Below are 17,922 nucleotides of genomic sequence, written 5' to 3' on the forward strand. Positions count from 1 at the left end.
CAATGATGAGGGAAGCCAGGTTGGTTTCCACTGTTTTCCTAGTGGCCTGTATCATAATTCACCCGTGTTTTGAATGCCGTTTAATTTTTGCTGATGTCTTTTTATCTGAGCTTCGTGTGAACTTAAAAAGAGTTCCATTGATATGCAACCTACTGTGATTATGATATGCTGTCCGCCCTGTTGCCTGCAGCTGCCTGAAGCTTAATTATGCATGCATGCATGCAAAGCCCAGATGCTCGGCCAAGACTGCCTCAACCGGCTAGTTTCTCACTTGTTTTTGTGTGAATTATAATTGGGCCGATCTCTGCTTTCTCAACCCATTCTGTGGCTTCAGCCTGCTCCTCTTTGCCTCTGCTGCTCCCTCTGCCTCACTGGGGAAGGAACCCTTTGCCAATCTGAAGTGCCTCTGCGAACTGAGTAGGGGCATTCATGGATTTGACAAATCCTTTTACCTACGCAGCAATTTTAAAAGGTACAAAAACTGACCCTAGCCCCAATCAGTTTTCCTCCAGATGGTCGGTAGCTGAAGAAAAAAAAAGAACGAACGAAAGAAGAAAGAATAGTTAACTAGAAGCTGGCATCTGGGCGGAAACAAAGAAGGCTTGGAGCCAGGCGTCCACAAGGGAAAGGAATACTGGGAACAAAGCCTTACACCTGCTGGAAGAAGGTAATGGAGACCAGCGACAGCACATCCGTGAAGCTGCTCATCCTCCATTCAGGGAGCCTTCTGTGAACTGCTCTGCAGCCTACCTAAGGGATCCCAGTCTTTAGGAACAACAAAGCCTCCTCTCAGAGTGTGAGCCTGCGAACGGCATTGCACTAAGCACAAAACAACCACGGTAGTGTTACCCTGGCTGCCCTTTGCTGAGATGTGCAGATGGGGGACCCCTCCCACAGGAGGGCAGCTGCTGGTCAGACCTCTTTCTGAGGCAATGTCAGAGACACAGGCATTGTTTTTAAAAGGGATCATCAAATTAAATGCACAGATTAAGCTCAGTGACAGTCACGGGCTATTTTGTGATCCCTAACCTTTGAAACATTGTATGGAATGGTATTGAAGCTCCAAGAGTAAGTAGAAATTATGATGTGATAATTATCCGTGACAATTTTAAGACTTGGTAAAAAAAATATCATTGGGTATTTGTCATTCAGTGAGATGACTTCTATTTAAAGAATGATTTTAATAACTAGCATTTTCTTCTAAGACACTGTTATAGGAAAAATTGTTTCAATGTTAAGAAGGTCAGGTAGACTCTATTCAGGATTGTTGGGATGGGTGCAGGGCTGACCACAATGGAATTGTGCAGTCAGGGGAGATCGGTCTACACTACAAACAGAATAAGGAAAAAGGGGCACTTAGAACAGAGAGAGGATGGTTGATGGTCAGAGATGTCTGACTAAGGGGTGATTTTGGTCGAACCACCTCACCAAATTCTTGCCAAAGGCAGGCAAGGGTGTTCAGAGATCACACAGGGGATATTAACGCAGAGCAGCTATGGAGGTAAAGGAGTCCCTCTAACCTGAGTTATCAGGATCCATGCTGAACATGGGCTCTACAAGGATAAAAATGGAAGCTCTCGTTCAGCAGAGGGCTCTGGGGAGCTCCACGAAAGCTTGGTCAAGGGGAGAACCTCTTATAACAGGGCCACTGTAACTACTTGGGGTAGGTATCATTACTAAACCCACTTTGCATAGAAAGACACTGAGCTTAATTAAGAGATTTTCCTAAAACCAAGATCTTGGATGTGGCAGAGCTGGGGTTTCAAAATGGACAGTCTGAGTCCAAAATCCATGTTCCTATCCCCTATTGTACGTTGCCTACCTCACAACACTTGACTCAGATATTCTCGGAAGCTTATAGATTCTCTGTATCTTGGATATAAATGATACTGACATTTTGCCTAGTGCACGTTAAGTGCCAAACACTGTTAGAAGCTCTTAACTACCCTAGGAGGCAGATGCATTTATTACCCCATTTTTCATGTAAGCTCTCCCCACCTAAGCACAGACAAGAGTTTCCAAACTTCGGTGGGTCTCAGAGTCACCATGGGGCTTTGATAAAACATCCGCTGTGGCGCTCCAACCCCAGAATTCAGTCCATTTGTGGTGGGGCCCATATATTTTTTTAAAGATTTATTTATTTGTTTCTTTGAGAGGCAGAGTTACAGAGAGAGGGAAAGACAGAGAATAAGGTCTTCCATCTGCTGGTTCACTCCCCAAATGGCCACAACAGCCAGGGCTGGGCCAGGCCAAAGCCAAGAGCCAGAAACTCCTTCCAGGTTTCCCACATGGGTGCAGGGGCTCAAGGACTTGGGCCAACCTCTGCTGCTTTCCCAGGCCATTAGCAGGGAGCTGGATGGGAAGGAGCAGCTGGGACTCAAACCAGCACTCACATGGGATGCCAGCACTGCAAACAGCGGCTCAACCCACTGCACCACAGCATGGGCCTCAAATTTTGTAACACAGGATGTTGATGCCGCTAGTCTGAGGACCACACTTAGAAACATTACACTATGCTGTGCTAGGCTTACTTATAAATCATAGGTAGAATCTGTGATCCCAGGTTCTTCACATATTTGTTACACATTTCTAATCCTCATAAAATAGAGGAAAATTCAAGCTTAAAAAAAAAAAAAGAAAGAAAGAAACTGATGTAGGATTGCACTGCCAGTAAGCAACAGAGCCAGTCACAAATCAAAAGCCGCCTCGCTGAGCCCAAGTTCTTCCCGATACACCGTACAGGCTCTCAGGTCAAGTAGTCTTCCTAACTGGCCAATCCCCGACAGAGACTTGCATGTGTCACACATTAACCGTCAGTATAATAGAATGCACAACACTCGTTACTGGATTCCCTTGCAGGCGCGGAGTGAAATCATGTTGCACAGTTAGCAATGTCGTAAGTAAGCAGAGAGGCTTCGCTGACTGAGCATGCTTGTCAGAAACAGGAAAAACATTCCAGTCAAGACATCAGGCACACGGGGACGAAGAGAGGAGGATGGAGACTCAGAGGAGATGGACATTCATGGGCACCTGGCCTGCAGAGTTTGATTTTTCTTTTTTCTTTTTTTTTTTCTTTTTTTTTTATTTTTCTGACAGACAGTGAGAGAGAGAGACAGAGAGAAAGGTCTTCCTTTGCCATTGGTTCACTCTCCAATGGCCGCCGCGGCCTGCGCGTTGTGGCAAGCGCACCGCGCTGATCCAAAACCAGGAGCCAGGAGCCAGGTGCTTCTCCTGGTCTCCCATGGGGTGCAGGACCCAAGCACTTGGGCCATCCTCCACTGCACTCCCCGGCCACAGCAGAGAGCTGGCCTGGAAGAGGGGCAACCGGGAAAAAATCCGGCACCCCGACTGGGACTAGAACCTGGTGTGCCGGTGCCGCTAGGTGGAGGATTAGCCTAGTGAGCCGCGGCGCTGGCCCTGAGTTTGATTTTTCTAAACTGGACATACCCAACTGCCAGAACGAGATATTACCACATCACATGCTTGTTCGTTTCTCAAACCTGCGTCAGTGACACAGAAACTAAGACAAACCTGTGGGTCGCAGCCTGAAGGGCACCAGGAAATGCATCTGCACAGTTCACTCCCTTGCGTTCCCATCCTGAAGAGGAAAAGACGCGAAACTGCTTGCGGAGACATTGGCCACATCTGATAACAGCCTTGCTTTCCTCCAACGGGAAATTAAACATACTGATGGTGTCTCCTTTTATTTTGCCTCAAGCCTGTCAGAGTTATAGAAATGCTAACTTATGATTCACTAATATTTGAAGCAACTGCATCAAGTGACACTTTTTAAATTGCAATAATGTAACTTTATAGAAAAGGAGAATAAAATACACATTAAACTCTGTTGTTATGAAGAGAATTTGGGTTGGGATCAGATCTATCCGTGTTGGGGTTCCTGCTTTGTCCCCTCCTCCCATTGTGTTCCCCGATATGTGCATTACCCTCCCAGAAGGTGTCTCCAGCTGTAAAATGGTGATGCCAGAGCCAGCCGCACACACTTGTCATGAGATCACCCATGAAAGTGTGGGGAAATCCTGCTCAGTAATACAAACTTATCATGGGATGTTCATCACTGCCCTTTTTTCTTCTTTTGAAAAATGATATGCAGTTGTAACAATTTCTTATTAAATTGTGTTTTACATTTTTTTCCCTTATCACTTCTTCATTTATATTCCATCTTTGGTAGTCATATAACCTAGAAAATCAACTGCTCAAATGCCCTAAACAGCACTCTGACCTCAGAATCAGCCCTTAAGGCATTCAGATGTGCCTGAAAAGCTCACGAGAGCATTTCAGGCATGGAAAGCCAAGACACTAGGGAAAAAAAAAAAAAATGTTCTACATGAAGGATCTGTGAGTGAGTCCCAAGCAGAAAGAAAGGGCCATCAATGAAAGATGTACTTTTCTCTGGAGAGAAGAGAGAACTTCCACTTTGCTTATGGCCCTGTCTAAATACTGATGGAGTTTGTGGACTCAAAGGGCTTCCATAGCCTTAGCAGCTCATGACAAGAGCCTCAGGTGATTACTGACGTCATAAATAAGAGTGTCAATTGTTAAATCGACAACAGGAGTCACTGTGCACTTACTCTCCATGCAGGCCCTCTGTCCTTAATGTGTTGTACTATGAGAATTAATGGTAAAACTTGTCTTCAGACAGTTCTTTATACTTGGGGGTGGGTGGGTACAAACCGTGGAAATCTTAGTATAGAGCTGATCTTCTGTATATAAAGTCAATTAAAAACAAATCTTAATGAAGAATGGGATGGGAGAGGGAGTAGGTGGTAGGACGGGAGTTGGGGTAGGAGGGCAGGTATGGGGGGAAGAATCGTTATATTCCTAAAGCTATACCTATGAAATTTGTATTCAGTAAAAGTTTTCTTTAAAAAAAAATAGAAGAAAAAAGAAATTCATCTGCCTTTTGACATCTGCTAAGTGCAACATGTAGATCACCCACCCCCATTTGTCCTTATAATGAAGAACATTCTTTAAGCGTTTTTTCCAGTTTCCCTTTCTCACGTCCAGGGGCCACTTTCTTCACTGCGAAAAAAGTGGAAATGCAACACCAGGTGTAAAGATGAGCATGAAGGGGAAATGAATTTTCAAAGCCAAGTTCAAGGCACTAAGAAGAAGAGCGGGGCCTCTGCCAGGCGGCATCACTGCGGATGCTGTTCTGCTGCTGCAAATGCGTGGTGCACTGCTCCCTGTCTCGCTCCCCACTCCTCTCCAAGGAGGCTGGGTCCAAGCCTCGTCAGATGGGGAAAATGGGTTCCAAAGATGTAAGCAAGAAGGAAGCCAGCCAGAGTTAAGCAGGTCACAAACCTGACTATCCCACTCGTTCTGGCGCCATCTGACTCCAGTTTATCCCACAGTGCCAAAGACTGTCTACTGACAGAGCTATGGAACAGCACTTGGACCACACGCCAAGCCCTGGGCTCCCCAGGGGTGCATAAGCTCACTGCTGGATACCCCTGGAAACGCTGAAGCTTTATTTCAGCAAAACCTAATTTGTCCCTCTAGTAACGACATCTACAAGCAGGCGTCCAAGAGCAGCAGGATGTGGGGGAAGGGTGCAGCAGTGAGCGAGTGGGATGCCTACCACCACCCTGGGGAGACAAGGCCAGAGAGAGGAACAGCTACCGTTGGCTCCTGCTGGTAATCACGCACCATGAGCTGCTCTTTTCTGAAACGCCAGTGTGGATAAAAGCATTACTCAAAGCAGCTCATTCCCTCTACCCACGGGTGTTGGATGCTCTACTGGGTGCTCACACTCTTCTTGAAGCTAAGGATGCTTCGTGAATAAATCACCAGGACACGTGCTTTCAGGAGGCTTAGATGCTGCTGAGTCCTGACGTTAACAAGAAAGAAAACACCAAACTGCTGAACGCTACTTGAGGTAACCGGTTTATGTTTCTCAGCATCAGACCTGGTGGGCCTCACAAAGCACGTCCTGCCAGCTGTCACGTGATGTGTCTGTAGGCTCCAAATGAAGGCCAAAATCTTTTTTTTTTTAGTATCAAAAATTTCCATCACCCTGAGATCCCTAGATGGCCGTGCACAGCTAAGTAGCACGAGTCCATACCAGACAATGCAGGTGCCTCGAGCGAGACTTTGCCATAGGCAACGGCTGAGGCCAGCAGTGCAGGGCTCCTAGGGCTGTGACACTCCAGTGACACTCCTGCATTTACAAGTTTAATTTCTTTTTACCTCTTTGCCACGATGAATGACTGTCAACAGTACATGTGCCATAAGCATCCTGCCAACGAAAGTATTTTTTTCACACTTTAAAAAACCTCATCCTGCGACGGGCGCAAGGGTAGATGCCCCCTCGTGGGTCCTCTGCACAGGCTCTCTTTATGGCATTGAAGCACATCAGTTTTTATTACACACTGTAGTTCACAACAGACCCAAAAAATAACCATTCAACGCTGGTATTTTAGGAGAGTATATGGTAGGACAAAAGACACACACACACACACACACACACACACACACGGAGATGGGGGGGGGGGAATCATGATTGAATTTCCCCTATAGGATGAAAGGGGAATGTTGGTGAGGACAACAGGGCCAGTCCCTGCCCCTCACAGCTCCACATGTATAAGACCCAGCTTTCTCTTTGCTTCAAAAGACTGCAATTCATTGCAGCCTCCGTGTCAGACAGCAATAGAAGAGCCCCCGGGAGGGCGATCATTGTGTTCCTCAAATACAAACAAATTTGTTTTCCACTAGGGATGGGCACAAAGCTTTGTATCCACTAAATTAAGCACGTTAAGTATGACCCTCTCTCTGGGCCGTGTTTAAGAAGAGAAGACAGAATGGGAGTCAATATACCATGCAATGTATATAATATATGCCTATGTCTAAAATTAATATTAGCCGCCACACAGTAAGGTTAATTGTCGCGTCTCTGAACACTTAATCTGTGAGCAGTTGATAAATCCCACCCTGAATAAAAGTGGCTCGTATTTAGGTCACACAAAGTCATTGCCGTTTTTTAATTTAAACTGCGCACTAGATTAAAACACAAGCGTGTTTCGGGAGGACAATTCAGAAGCAGCAGCAATAGGGCTGTCATTTGGCGTAAAAAGTTTCCACAGCACACCCCAGGGACATGTTAATCAAAGCTTTTTAATGGATTCAGTCTGATCTGTGACAGGCTTTGTTCCAGAGATGGCATTTGCTGGATGGAGCTGCGAGTTATCAATAAGACACAGTAATTGCGGGGAGTGACCGCGCCGTGTTGCCAGGGCTTCGCGCCACCCAGCCCGGGTTTATTATCAGTCCAGGCAGAGATGTCTTGCAGGAGGACGCAAAGGATGCTCTGGCTCTTTCTTTCATCTCCCAACACACACTGATGGAAAATTAAGCAACAAGACACAGTGACAGTAATTTACAAAAAAGAAAGAAAACTCCTACCACCTTCGGTTCATCCGTCTTGTTAAGTCTTTGTCTTATACTTTTAAGGCACATCAGCACAGCCAATCTTTCAAACTGATCAAACAAATCCATTCCTAACCACAGGCAGGCATGGGGAGCAACACTGTGGGCTCGGGCAAGTGCTGCGGTGACTGTGTCTCTAAATTCTTTATTGTCACTCTCCAGTCAAAACAGGCAGAGGCTAAACGCATGACTAAGGCCCACCCCCCACCCCGCCACCACCACTGGTCGCCCACAGGGATAGTTAGCTTCCCAGCCACTTAGAAGATGACCACTCCGCATAGGACTGTTCAAAACCAGTCATGCAACAGCAACTTCACACTGTAATGGGTCCGGACCCTCGCTCTGGATGACCAGAATCAGTCCTCCAGCGGGAGATGTCAAACTGAGCGATGAAAGGGAGGGGAGAGGGCCTTCCAGAAGGAACCTGCTTCAAGTCGCTTGTTCACAACTGCAAGAGGAATGTCTGCTCCCTTGTCCCCAGGCTTACATGTCCCTACTAACGATTCCCACACCGGCACAGCCAGCGTCCACACTCTCAACAGCAAGGAAAGAGCAACCAGACATCTGCAGGTCAGTCCCCGCCCACCTCCTACTGTTTCCTAGCACGCCAAAGTACAGGGAGCTGGGAACCCAGTTCCCCAGACCAGGGTAGTGCAGGTCTGTCAACCTTATTCAACCGAAATGTGAACCTACCACGACACAAAGTGCGTGCCTATCCATGTCTCTGGCAAGGAAACAAAATTACATGGAGAGGACCCGAGACACAAACATGGGATACCCCATTTCTAACGTGATGATCTTATTCATCGACCCCCATGAGCTCTCAAAAGGTACACAGCCTCCTTCCTAGGATCTTCAGGACGGACTACGAACTGTTCTGTCACTCTCATTGCTTCTGTTCAGCCGTTGACATTGTGCGTTTGTTGGTCACACGCTGTGTCTTGCGATTCCACCCTCCTGTCTTGGTTGAACAGCATTCCAGTGGCTTGAAATGTCCTTTCCTTCATTCTCCACTTCCCAAATTTCTTCTTAACCCTCAAGCCCCACTCAAATGCCACCTACCCAGCAAGGTCAGAATTAACCGAGACGAGGGACACAGCTACGGAAAGTCAGGGCCCAAGGGTCACGGGTCCAGGGACTTGTGCTGTCAGAAAGCTTTAGGGAGATGGTACGGCTCCTGGCCAACAAAGACCACTTGTTCTGCTGAATGTGGCTGGTAACTTGCTGCCTCTCAGCATGAGTAAGCCTCTGAAAGGCACTGGGGAAAAAATAAACAAGAAAAGAAACCAAGCTCCGTTCTGCCCTTGGGACAGACGAGCCCTGGGAACACTCGGGTGTTCCTTCAGGACACCACATTCCCGGTTCCTACTTGCAGTTGCGACACTTGGGGGGCTTCCAGCAGCCCAGAACCCTGCTGTACACAAGATTCTGCCTCCCAGCCTCCATTTCCCATTCACAACACTTGATTACCTGCGAGGACAGTTCTTCTCAACCCTTAAATCCTCAGGGTCACATGGAGGGCTTGTTCCACACAAAGGATCACCCCGCTGCCCGGATCTCCATCTGGTAGGTTAGGTCTGCTCTGGGACCAGGAAGCGCATTTCTCTCGAGCCCCCAGGTAATGATGAGCTGTCAGCCTGGAAAACACATCCAGATGAGTAGTAAACCATGTCGTCTCCATGTCTCTCTGTCTGCCCTGGGGAGCATGGGGTTTGAGGGAAGCAGAGAAAAGCCAAGGAGAGATGGAGAACTTATTGCCATGGTCCTAATAAGACATGATGAGGCCCCAAATAAGCAAGTGGTAAAGGAATGGGGAGAGCAGTGGGCCAGGCCAAAGCCATGATGCAGGAACTCAAGTCCTTGGACCATCACCCCCTGCTTCCCAGGCAGATGAGCAGGGACCTGGATCAGAAGGGGAGTAACCAGCACTTGATATGGGATGCAGGCATCTCGAGTAGCAGCCTAACCCTCTGTGCCACAGTGTCCACCCAGAGCCAGTGTTCTTCTCAGTATGTTACAATGTCCTCTCTCCAGAGACTTAACAGTCTTATTGGTTATTATTTTCCCCACACTCTGCCAATAATGCACCAGCAGGTCTGGTCAATGCTGCTTCTAAAATACATCAAGAACCTGTCCACATCTCTTCTTGTGCCCGTCCACCATTTTGGTTTCCTGTGGCCCAATGTTTCTGCCTCCTGGGTCTCCCCTCTGCCACCCCACACCTTTGATCCACTCATCACAGATGGGCCAGCGCAGCTCCAGAGGGGCACAAATCGCATCCCTTGAGCATGCGCACCAGCACAGTGTTTAATCCACCACTGCGGGTGAGCGAAGGGGAGGAGCCTCACCATAGCCTGCAGGGCTCTGCGTCTCTCTTGAGCTTCATCATAAGCCACTTCCATATCTCACTATACCTCACTCCTGCTGGAGACCTCTCATGGCCAGAAACACGCCCTCCACTACCCACCTCACCTGGGCACACAGCCCCTGTGCCCCCATTCCCTTTGTCTGAAGTAGGGGCCCTGGAGATGCTCTACATTACATAGCTTAACAACGATTTCACTTACTACCCATTTTCTTTTTAAATTTTTATTCTATTCTATTCTACTCTATTCTATTTATTTGAAAGACAGAGTTACAGAGAGAGGTAGAGCCAGAGCAAATGAGAGGTCTTTCATCCATTGGTTCAGTCCCCAAATGGCTGCAACAACTAGAACTGAGCTGCTCTGAAGCCAGGAGCCAGGAGCTTCTTCCTGGTCTCCCACATAGGTGCAGGGGCCCAAGGACTTGGGCCATCTTCCACTGCTTTCCCAGGCCAAAACAGAGAGCTGGATTGAAAGAGGAGAAGCCAGGACTAGAACCGGTGCCTTTATGGGATGCTGGTGCTTTAACTTGCTGTGCCACAGCGCTGGCCCCTACTTTCCATTTTCTTTGTGTGTTTTCATGTGTCCTCCCCACAAGGTCAATGAGGCCTGAATAAAGCCTGCCTCATCCTTCACATGGGGCCTCTCTGCAGATTGTAGTTAATGTACACCCTAGAGTCTCCCGTGTTGTCTTTAGTGAGGCAAAAAATTTCAGAATGTAAGGGGAGGAAAATTCAAGATGTCTGAGTGGGGTACAGCCACCCTGCTACACAGCCAGCTCTGTGGCACAGCCAGCAGCCGGCTGTGACCACCATCTTGCCACGTGACGATAGGAAGAAATTGCCAGCTCTCACCGCTCACTCCTAGCTGGGCAGGAACTCCTCAGTCTCCCAGTGACTTTGACTTCAGTCTGGGTGCTGACTGGGGTCGGAGCATCTGCTGGGTGGGAGCAGGGAAGCCACACTGCTTCCCTCCCCTTCCCTACCACACGCAGAACACAGGGCATGGCAGGGACAAGGCACACAGCAGGCCTCTGTTCCTCTCCTACCAGCGTCAGAGTCAGTCAGGGCAACACGTGGGGCAAGAACAGATCCCCTGACCCCGCAGCTGTGGAGGTTTTGGGATACTACGACAGTGATGTCTCCAAAAGAACATAATACTCCTCCAGAATTAGACCCTGAATGACGGAAATCCGTGAAATAACAATGTGGGATTTAAAATAATGATTGCGGCCAGCGCTGCGGCTCACTAGGCTAATCCTCCACCTAGCGGCGCTGGCACACCGAGTTCCAGTCCCGGTCGGGGCGCCGGATTCTGTCCTGGTTGCCCCTCTTCCAGGCCAGCTCTCTGCTGTGGCCCGGGAGTGCAGTGGAGGATGGCCCAAGTCTTGGGCCCTGCACCCCATGGGAGACCAGGAGAAGCACCTGGCTCCTGGCTTCGGATCAGCACGGTGCGCCGGCTGCAGCACAGCCTAAAGCAGAAAAAGCATTAAGTTACACATAAAGGAAAACCAGTTAGATTAACATCAGCCTTCTCAGCAGAAACCCTGCAGGCCAGGAGAAGGGGATGATATATTCAAGGTCTTAAAAGCAAAACTTCCAACCAAGAATATTATACCCAGTGAAGCTATCCTTTAGAACTGAAGGAGAAATAAAGTATTTTCCAGGTAAGCAAAAGCTGAAAGGATTCACCAACAACAGACCAACCTTCTAAAAAATTCTGAAAGGTGTCCTGCATTGAAAATAAACAAGAAAACACATGACTCTGTCTAATTCATTAACACACCCATTAGAATCAGTATCCAATCAACAGAATGGCAGGTCTTAGTTCTTATCTATCAATACTAACTTTGAATATAAGTGGGTTGAGTTCTGCAACTAAAAGACTTGGGTTGGCTAAATGGATAAAAAGAACCATAACCCCAGTAAATGCTGCCTATAAGAAATTTACTTCACAAAGATACACGCAGACTGAAATTGAAGGGCTGGATAAAGATATACCAGGTAAACAGAAAACAAAAATGAGCAGGAATACTTATCTTAACATCATATAAAACAGACTTCAAATAAAAACTATAAAAAAGAGATAAAAGGAGATTATATTTTGACAAAAGGCTCAACTGAACAAGAAGACATAACAATTATAAATATATATGCACTCAACACAAGATTACCCAGATATACACAGAAAATACTGTTAGACCTCAAAGGAGAGATAGCCTCCAACACAATAATAGTGGGTGACTTCAACACCCCATTCTCATCAATGGACAGATCACCCAAACAGAAAATTAATAAAGGTACATTGGAGTTGAAACACGCTATTGAGCAAATGGACCTAACAGACAATTACAGGACATTTACCCAACTGTTAGAGAATACTTATTTTTCTCAGCAGCACATGGAACATTTTCTAGAAAAGACCACATAGTATATCAGAAATCAAGACTCATAAAATTTAAAAAGATTGAAATTATACCATGTATCTTCTCAGAACATATAGGAAGAAAACTAGACAATAAGAAAAACAATGGAATACTCATAAATAACAGGAAATTCAACAACATGCTACTGAATGATCAATGGGTTATTGAAGAGATTAAAAAATAAAAAAATTTCTTGTAATAAATGAAAATAAAAACACAGCATATCAAAATATGTAGGATATTAGGGCTGGTGGTATGGCATAGCAGGTAAAGCCACCGCCTGCAATACCAGCATCCCATATGCACGCTGGTTCAAGTCCCGGCTGCTCCGCTTCCAATCCGGCTCTCTGCTGTGGCCTGGAAAAGCAGTAGAAGATGCAAGTTCTTGAGCCCCTGCACCCACATGGAAGACCTAGAGAAAACTCCTGGCTCCCGGCTTTGGATCAGCACAGCTCCAGCCATTTCAGCCAACTGGGGAATGAACCAGTGGATGGAAGACCTACCTACCTCTCTCTCTCTCTCTCTCTCTCTCTCTCTCTCTGCCTCTCCTTCTCTCTGTGTAACTCTGACTTTCAAATAAATAAATAAATCTTTTTTAAAAAATATGTGGGATATAAGAACTGGCATTCGCTGTAACGGGTTAAGCCACCACCTGCAGAGCAGGCATCACACATGGGCAACAGTTCCTGTACCAGCTGTTTCACGTCCAATCTACTCTGCTAATGTGCCTGGCAAAGCAGCAGAAGGTGGCCCAGCCCTTGGGCCCTTGCCACCAACAAGGGAAACCCAAAAGAGGCTCCTGGCTCCTGGCTTTGGCCTGGTTCAGCTCCAGTCATTGTGGGATTTGGGGAGTAAACCGGTGGATGAAGATCTCTCTCTGGCTCTATTTCTCTCTCTCTGTAACTGTGCCTTTCAAATAAGTAAAGAAATCTTGAAAGAAAGAAAAAAAAAAACCTGTGGGATTCAGCAAAAGCAGTATTAAAGGGAATTTTATAGCATTAACTGCTTACATTTAAAAAAAAAAAAAAGAAATGTCTCAAATTAAAGATCTAATGATGCAACTCAAAGAGTTAGAAAAACAAGAACAAACCAAACCCCAAATCAGCAGGAGGCAAGAAATATAAGGATCAAAGCAGAAATAAATGAAAATGAAACTAAAAACAATACAAAAGATCAACAAAACAAAAAGCTGATTTTCCAAGAAGACAAAACAGATGAACTTCTAGCCAGACTAATAAAGAAAAAAAAGAGAAAAAACTCAAATAAGCAAACTTAGAATTGAAAAAATAGACATTGCAACCAATACCACTGAAACACAAAGGATTATAAGAAGCTACTATAAAGAACTATATGCTAATAAACTGGAAAACTCGAAGAAATGCAGAAATTTCCAGATATATTTAACCTGCAAAGATTAAATCAAGAAGACAGAGGCAATCTAAGCAGACCCACAGCAAGAAATGAGATTGGAGCAATTAATCAGAACTAGTCCATCAAGAAAAAGCTGGGACCTGATGCCTTTCCTGCTGAATTCTACAAACCACTCAAAGAGGAAGTAACTCCAATACTCTTCAGACTATTCCAAAATACCGAACAGGATGGAACTTTGCTACACTCTTCTTAGGAGGCCATCTTCACTTTGATACCAAAACCAAAGACAGGACATGAAAAGAAAACCACAGACCTATACCCTTAATGAACATACACGCAAACATTCTTAACAAAATACTAGCAAATGGAATCCAAAACCACATCAAAAAGATCTTACATCACGATCAAGTGCGATTTATTCCAGAAACACAAGGGTGGTTCAGCATTCGCAAATCAATAAACGTCATAAACCACATCAATTGAATGAAGAACAAAAACCACATGATCTTCTCAATGGATTCAGAGAAAAGTATCTGATAAGATTCAACACCCTTTGTGAAAAAATTCTCCATAAATTAGGTGTAGTAGGAACATTCCTCAAAATTATCAAGACTTTCTATCACAGACCAACAGCCAATATCATACTGAAACAAGACAAAGATCTAGAACAAGACAAGGATGTCCATTTTTGCCACTCGTATTCGATATAATATTGGAAGTTTTAGCAAGAGCAATTAGGGAGGAGAATGAAATAAAAAGCATCAAAACTGGAAAAGAAGAAGTCATATTATTCATGTCTGCAGATGACATGATGTTGTGCATGGAAAACTTAAACACTCCACCAGAAAGCTATCAGAATTGATAAACCAATTCAATAAAGTTGCAGGTTACAAAATATACATACAGAAAACAGTAGCTATTTGATATGCTAACGATGAATTCACTGAACAAGAAATCCCACTCACAATAGACACAAAGAAAATCAAATATTTAGGAATAAATCTAACCAAAGTGAAAGAGCTCTACAATGAAAACTAGCAAACCCTGATGAAAGAAATTATCAAGAACATACACCAAAAAAATGGAAACATATTTCTGATTCATGGATTGGAAGAACCAATATCATTAAAATATTTAAACAATGTAAAGCAATCTATAGATTCAATGTGATCTTTATCAAAATATCAAATACATTCTTTATAGAATTAGGGAAAAAAACTAACATACATATGAAATCACAAAAGACCCCAAACAGCCAAAGCTATCCTGTAGAAAAACCAACCTGGAGGCCTCACAGTGCCTGATTTCCAATCAGACTACAAAGCTATACTAATTAAGACAGCATGATCCTGGCATAAAAACTGACACACAGATCAATGGACAGAATAAAGAGCCCAGAAATTAATTCATGTACATACAGACAACTGACGTTTGACAAAAGTGCCCAGACCATACAGTGCAGTAAAGATAATCTCTTCAACAAAATGTGATGGCAAAACTGGACATATATGTAGAAGAGTAAAATTAGATCCATTCATTTCATCATATACAAAAATCAACCCAAGACGCATAAAAGACCTACAGTTAAGACCTGAGACTATGACGTTGCTGGAAGAAAACGCAGGGGAAACATTCCAAGACACTAGTGCAGATAACAACTTTTTGGATAAGACACCCAAAGCACAGGTAATAAAATCAAAACTAAATACGTGGGGCTGGCGCTGTGGTGTAGCGGGTAAAGCTGCCGCCTGCTGTGCAGGCATCCCATAGGGCATTGGTTCGAGTCCTGGTTGCTCCACTTCCGATCCAGCTCTCTGCCATGGCCTGGGAAAGCAGCAGATGGCCCAAGTCCTTGAGCCCCTGTACTCGCTTGGGAGACTGGAAGAAGCTTCTGGCTCCTGGCTTCAGATCAGTGCAGTTCTGGCCATGTGGCCATCTGGGGAATGAACCAGTGGATGGAAGACTTTCCCTCTGCCTCGCCTCTCTGTAACTCTGACTTTGAAATAAATAAATATATCTTAAAAAAACAAAAACTAAATACATGGGACTATATCAAACTCAGAAGCTTTTGCACAGGAAAGGAAACAATTAATAGAGAGGAGAGACACCCAATAGAATTGGAAAAAATATTTTTAAACTACCTATCTGACAAAGGATTAATATTCTGAATACATCAGCAACTTAAAAAACTCAACAACAACAACAAAACAACCAATCCAGTTAAAAAATGGGCAAAGGACCTCAATACAGTTTTCAAAAGAATACAAATGACTAACATCAAATATATGAAGACTGCTCCACATCACCAGCCATCAGGGGAATGCAAATGAAAATCAGAATGACATACCACCTCACTCCTGTCAGAATGGCTATTATACAAAACACAGAGAGTAACAAAAGCTGGCGAGGATGTGGAGAAAGGGGAACACTTACATGGTGTTGGTGGGAATGTAAATTAGTGCAGCCACTGTGGAAAACAGTGTGGAGATTTCTTTAAAAACTAGAAACAGACTTGCCATATGGTCTAAGAATCCCAGTGGTGGGTATATACCCAAAAGACATGAACATGGTGTATCCAAGCGATACCTGCAGAGGCCACCACCGTAGTGCCGGCATCCCATATGGGCGCTGGTTCCAGTCCCAGCTCCTCCACTTCCGATCTAGGTCCCTGCTAATGCATCCGGGAAAGCTGCGAGACATGTCCCAAGTTCTTGGGTCCCTGCACTCACATGGGCCACCTGGACGAAGCTCCTGGCTCTGGCCTGGCCCAGCCCTGGCTGTTGAGGCCCTCTGGGGAGTGACCCAGTAGAGGAAGGTGTCTCTCTCTTTCTTTCCCTCTCTCTGTAACTCTGACTTTAAAATAAACTAATAATTTATACTACTGTAGGTTTATTGATCTGTGATCACTTTAAAATTTACTGTATATGGGGGAAATGGTCATTCTTACATTCAGTGACTGTTTATAGCTTAAGTCTATATTCCCACTAAACTAAGGTCTTTTTTTGCTTTTTACTTGTAAAACTTCTTATTAAGCCTTTTTTACTGTAATGTAAATTTGAAATATGTTATCTCAAAAACTATAAAAAGGGAGAAGGAAAGAGGGTGGGAGGGAGAGAGGGGCAAGGAGAAAAGGAAGGAAGGAGAGAATATCATTAAGTTCTTAGAACTCTATCTATAAACCATATTGAACATAGTAAAAACTAATAAAAATTAAAATAAAAAAACAGGATCCAAGGTTCCACAGGTTCTTAAAGGGAAACTTATTTTTATGAATTTAGAAGGATTTGCTCCTCCTGAAAGAGCCAAAATGAAGAGGGTATGATCTCCCCGGGCAAACAGAAATGTCAATTGTTGGAAAAGCTCAGCTCGGCAGAACTAATCAAGCTTGTGGTCACTGCCTCTATCAGCTAATGTGGCATACTGAATCCCTTTGACCCACAAAGTGAATTAGAGACTTAATTTAATATACATATTCAGAATTCCAATCCAAAGGCCAGGATCACAGATGCTCTGTCAGATTTCCATAGGGACATCATGGAGAGTTGAACTGCGGAGCAACGGAATGATGTAAGTGCATTACCTACAGTGTCAGACTGCTAAAAAAAAAGTTCCATTGCCTTTGTCCCTGATGTTCCAAGACTCCCATGTGAAACACGCATTTGCTGCCACACCTCAAGCCCTCTGGTTTATGCTTCCTGACGGGCAGCACGGGCAGCACAGCAGAAATGGTAGGCTCAGTAATGACTTTTGTTCAGAGAAATCCCAGGGCTAGTAAATTCAGCAGCAGCAGCACAAGGACCTAGTCTGATGCTCCCTGCTGTAGAACTCCATGAATCTGCCCAACACCCTCCTACACCTTTTCTACCTACTGTGCTCTGCCCTCCTTCCTTCCTTCCTTCAGTCTCTCCTTTCTGGTTCCATGAGTCTACTTAGAGAGACCTCCACGTGCCAGGCCCTGCTCCAGGGACTGGGGCTAGCTCAGGGAACAACACAGACAAGAGCGTGCCCTCACAGCTTTCCAAATGCAGAGTGACGAGCAAGGAGGATGTAAGCTACCTACAAAACCAGGAGACCCATGAAGAAAACAAAACAGGGTTGTAATAAAAGAGTGAGAGGGGGCCTTGGTGGGTAGAAATGGGGGCTTGGAGTAGCAGCACAGAACTCTGGGGTGGCCCAGGGTCTCTCTGCATCAAGTTAATGCTGGACTGAGGCTTGAGCAGTGCCCAGCAGAGCGTCACACACATGAGGCACTACACAAGCTCAGCCATTTCCTCTCTCGCACATCACAGAGCACACGTGTGCGTGCATGCCTGCATGCCT

General features: G+C 45.2%; 1 long non-coding RNA gene across 8 annotated transcripts in view; it reads right to left on the reverse strand.

Annotated features, from left to right (window-relative positions):
* Nucleotides 1–17,922, reverse strand: part of LOC103347857 (uncharacterized) — a 371,873-nt gene that overhangs the window by 284,298 nt on the left and 69,653 nt on the right. For all 8 annotated transcript variants that reach the window (XR_011389670.1, XR_011389669.1, XR_011389671.1 and 5 more), the window contains one exon: nucleotides 8,914–9,080. This is a non-coding gene — a long non-coding RNA (uncharacterized lncRNA). The remainder of the gene's footprint in view (nucleotides 1–8,913; nucleotides 9,081–17,922) is intronic.

Source organism: Oryctolagus cuniculus, chromosome 6 (assembly GCF_964237555.1).
Source record: "Oryctolagus cuniculus chromosome 6, mOryCun1.1, whole genome shotgun sequence".
Taxonomy (NCBI): domain Eukaryota; kingdom Metazoa; phylum Chordata; class Mammalia; order Lagomorpha; family Leporidae; genus Oryctolagus; species Oryctolagus cuniculus.